Below are 4,946 nucleotides of genomic sequence, written 5' to 3' on the forward strand. Positions count from 1 at the left end.
TTGGCTACGGCAGGAAACAGTGGCCCGGCATTTCCTGTTGCTCTCTTTCCGTACCTCCTGCTCACAGAAGCTGAGCGGGCGTCTCGTTCTAATCTGGAGATCTGCGCCGACTAACCGGTATTCCCTGCGGAGAGGCGAGCTAAAAATGGACCGTGACGGCGCAGCGTGCTGTTTTTATTGGCCTACGTATCTCGGCGCTTATGAGAGCATCGAACGCCGTCGTTGGAAATCTGTGTGCGCTCTCTCCAGCTGCGGCTCTACTAGCGACGCCTCCTCTGCGTTTAAATACCCGCCGATGGTGGAAGAAGCATGCTTAACGATGGTCATAAGGTCAATGTCCTCTGCTGTACCGTCACACGCAGGTGACACGCGTATCGACACGTTTTACTCAGATGCCGATTTTACGCAGGTGTGAATGGAAAGCACACCTTCTCGCTCTGCACTGCAGCCGTGGCCGAGTGGTTAAGGCGTCTGACTAGAAATCAGATTCCCTCTGGGAGCGTAGGTTCGAGTCCTACCGGCTGCGAAAATTTTTAGAATGACATTCTGCAGGAAAATTGTTTCGAAACTTGTATTAGGTTGCGATTTATGCCAATATGGCAATTTATGAAAATTATAATAAACATACATGTTTCAGAGACACGATCCAGGACTAACGAACACGATCCTTACACGGGATGCAACGTGTGCAGTACAGAATCCGAATTTTGGGCACCGTTTATCACTATCACTGTCGTATTTAGATGTCAGATCTGAATAAATTTTGCTAGCGTCAGTTCTGCGCTAGCGAGAGGACGTTGTTTACTGCTGCGCTGCACTTCCGTGTTCACATCGCTGTACTTGTGCTTCGCCAAGTGCTGTCCGTCCGTTAATTTCCGTGTTCTTTCATATTCCTTGTGTTTCGGTCGCTCCTTCTAGTCGTGCTGCTGCTAATTGGAATTTCGGTTGTTCAACCGAAATTTCGTCGCTGGATTAAGCATGGCTACAACCCTCAGGAAGAATACTCTGGTATTTGCTTTTGACAAAGCCGACATCCCTGGAAATAGATGACTGGATTACACAGATAATTGGTCTCAATTCTGAAATTCTGGAAAAATACTGTGTTTTTGTCAAATTATTCAGTGCTGCGACTGTTGATAAGTGTTACGAAACTGGGGCTATGAAGTAGATTTTGTGCATAGAAATGATTATAAAAGTAAGGTTTCCATCTATAGAGCAGACACTGATTACTTAACCGTTCGTGTCTTGAATCCTCCCACTGAAACTGACAATTATATGATTAAGGAAGCTCTTTCAAATTACGGGGACGTTAAATCGATTGCAAATGGAAAATGGTCGCCTCGGTTTAAACTGCAATGTTTCGGCGGGGTCCGCTGTGTAGAGATGGACGTTAAGACAAATACTGCGTTTCACATAATAGTTTGTGGGTATAAGGCACAAATTATTTATACAGGTCAGGAAGCTACGTGTCGTATATGTAACGAAACCGGCCGCTTCAGACAGGAATGTCCGCGGCGAACTGGTGTTCTTAAAAGTAATTTGATACAGCGTCAGAAGCTTACCTTAAATGATCTGTTACCAAAGAATAGCCCGGATCAGCTGGTTGAGGATGTTAAGGGGCTCCGGAACGCCCTATACTTGCCCGCAATGTTAAAATAACGCTTATCTTTCCTCACAAAGTATTTGAGGTAGGAAGTTGAACTTTTTACAGATTATTTATTGGAATATGGGCTACAACGTAACACAGGGATTTTACAAAATTTTAGTTCAGTTATTAAAGATGATTTTTTTTTCAATTGTAATGAAGATTCACAACAATTTTTTGCAATTTTTTATGTATATATTCAAAAATATACAGTTTTTTGGAAAAAGGCTGTGTTAAATTATGCAGAAGGTACTGTGTAACATTTACCGAAAGTTTGAAACAAATATGTTTGGAAGATCCTTAGAAAACGTGTAATTAGTATGAGAAAATAAAAGTTTTGGGAATCGAGCGACAAAGATTGGATTAACTTTTTAGTGCATGCTAGGTCTATAGGATGGATTATCTTCATCCTCTGCAAACTCCTCCTCCAGCTTCCTCTTGTTCCTCCTCCTGTTTACTCTTGCTTCTATTTCTAGACTCTTTACAGCCCTGTCTGCAGCCCGAAGGCGTTCCTTGTCTAAAGCAAGCATCGTTCGTCGTTGTGTTCGTAGATTTTGCTACCATTTTCTTCAGTTGCAGTTACTGCAACACTGTTCCAAAAGGTGGTTATGTATGAACACTTATCACATTTCAGTTGTATTTCACTAGCAAGTCCTACGTGCTTTATTATGGAGAGTTCCAGACCAACTTTACTACAATGAATACATTTTACACAGTTTGAAAAAATTCCTTTGAGAACCGACATATCAAATATTTCATTCACATCCGATTCGCCCATAAAACATTCATAGTTTTCACTCATTGAACCAAGCTTCTTCTGTGAAGTATTTTCTTTCCCACTTTGACTGCTATGGGCAGGTGTACTTGAGAGGTTAGGTTCACTCACTTGGTTATCGTCTTTATTGCTTACAGTAATAACACATACCTTTGGCTTTCCAACATTTCTCCTTTTCTTAAAAGCCTTCAGAGGATTTCTAATAACTTTACTTTTACTCATTATTATACTTCAACAAAACAGAGACTCAAGAAACAGAATTAATTACGAATATTTTCGAGATAACGACAGAGTAAATAAACATTAAACAATCGACTATCACACCAGCGATATATATTGAACCATCACAAGTTAGCCACAACATACTTTATCTCACATCACTAAAATGTACCTGATGAACACGGACGTTAATAATAACACCATTTGACAGCAGTTTAACAGCGCCACAGTGGGTCACGCCCATGTAGAACACATTTCAAAAAAAATTTAAAAATAGTTGTAGTCTTCGGAATTGAATAAATCATATATTTATTAAAAGGTAATAGTCTGCAGATTCAGAAAACGCAAAAAAGTAAAAATTGAACTTTTCATGATTTTGAGCCTTTCCGGAGACCCTTAACGCAGCGGGCCAAGCTGATGACTCCCTTCACAATAACAGTCAATTTCCCCCATTAACAACAAAAGGAACGCTGTTATCACTACTCGCGAAGTTGAAATGCAACCGAAAAAACGGCCTCTCGAGACACCTGATAGTTGTTCAGAGGACGAGCTGTCCTGTACATCTCCGCAAGCAAAAAAAAGTGCGATGAGGAGGCAGAGGAACCGGAAGGCAGAATGCGAATGGACACTTTGTAGCCATGTATGGAAGTGAAACATGGCCGATAAATAGTTTAGAGAAAAAGAGAATAGAAGCTTTCGAAATGTGGTGCTACAGAAGAATGCTGAAGATTAGATGGTTAGATGACATAACTAATGAGGGAGTATTGAATAGAATTGGGGAGAAGAGAAATTTGTGGCACAACTTGACTAGAAGAAGGGATCGCTTGGTAGGACATGTTCTGAGGCATCAAGGGATCACCAGTTTAGTATTGGAGGGCAGCGTGGAGGGTAAAAATCGTAGAGGGAGACCAAGAGATGAATACACTAAACAGATTCAGAAAGATGTAGGTTGCAGTAGATACTGGGAGATGAAGAAGCTTGCACAGGATAGAGTAGCATGGAGAGCTGCATCAAACCAGTGTCTGGACTGAAGACCACAATAACAACAACAATATATGTTTGTTACTGCTTCACTCTGAAGCGACTGGACGGATTTGGATGAACTTCGGAATGGAGATTGCCTATACCCTGAAGTAATTAATAGCTGCCTTTCATTCCGAAAAAGAAAAAATAATAATCATTCTTCCCGTGGGATGGTCAACGTATTACACTAGATTTCTGGCTCTCCGAACACACCAAGACTCTTGAGATCTTTTCCGTGCTATTTAGACGCCACATACTGCCTCTCCTGGAATATTTTATAATTCGCTACTCGGTCGCGTAAAAATTTTTTCTTAATTAAACGAGTGGGTTGTGAGAGACATGTAATACACTCCTGGAAATTGAAATAAGAACACCGTGAATTCATTGTCCCAGGAAGGGGAAACTTTATTGACACATTCCTGGGGTCAGATACATCACATGATCACAATGACAGAACCACAGGCACATAGGCACAGGCAACAGAGCATGCACAATGTCGGCACTAGTACAGTGTATATCCACCTTTCGCAGCAATGCAGGCTGCTATTCTCCCATGGAGACGATCGTAGAGATGCTGGATGTAGTCCTGTGGAACGGCTTGCCATGCCATTTCCACCTGGCGCCTCAGTTGGACCAGCGTTCGTGCTGGATGTGCAGACCGCGTGAGACTACGCTTCATCCAGTCCCAAACATGCTCAATGGGGGACAGATCCGGAGATCTTGCTGGCCAGGGTAGTTGACTTACACCTTCTAGAGCACGTTGGGTGGCACGGGATACATGCGGACGTGCATTGTCCTGTTGGAACAGCAAGTTCCCTGCCAGTCTAGGAATGGTAGAACGATGGGTTCGATGACGGTTTGGATGTACCGTGCACTATTCAGTGTCCCCTCGACGATCACCAGTGGTGTACGGCCAGTGTAGGAGATCGCTCCCCACACCATGATGCCGGGTGTTGGCCCTGTGTGCCTCGGTCGTATGCAGTCCTGATTGTGGCGCTCACCTTCACGGCGCCAAACACGCATACGACCATCATTGGCACCAAGGCAGAAGCGACTCTCATCGCTGAAGACGACACGTCTCCATTCGTCCCTCCATTCACGCCTGTCGCGACACCACTGGAGGCGGGCTGCACGATGTTGGGGCGTGAGCGGAAGACGGCCTAACGGTGTGCGGGACCGTAGCCCAGCTTCATGGAGACGGTTGCGAATGGTCCTCGCCGATACCCCAGGAGCAACAGTGTCCCTAATTTGCTGGGAAGTGGCGGTGCGGTCCCCTACGGCACT

General features: G+C 43.8%; 1 non-coding gene across 1 annotated transcript; it reads left to right on the top strand.

Moving 5' to 3' along the window:
* The first annotated feature begins 444 nt into the window (after nucleotides 1-444).
* Trnas-aga lies at nucleotides 445-526 on the top strand. The gene has a single exon. It is a non-coding gene; the product is annotated as a tRNA-Ser (tRNA).
* Nucleotides 527-4,946: the final 4,420 nt, after the last annotated feature.

Source organism: Schistocerca americana, chromosome 3 (genome assembly GCF_021461395.2).
Source record: "Schistocerca americana isolate TAMUIC-IGC-003095 chromosome 3, iqSchAmer2.1, whole genome shotgun sequence".
Lineage (NCBI taxonomy): Eukaryota > Metazoa > Arthropoda > Insecta > Orthoptera > Acrididae > Schistocerca > Schistocerca americana.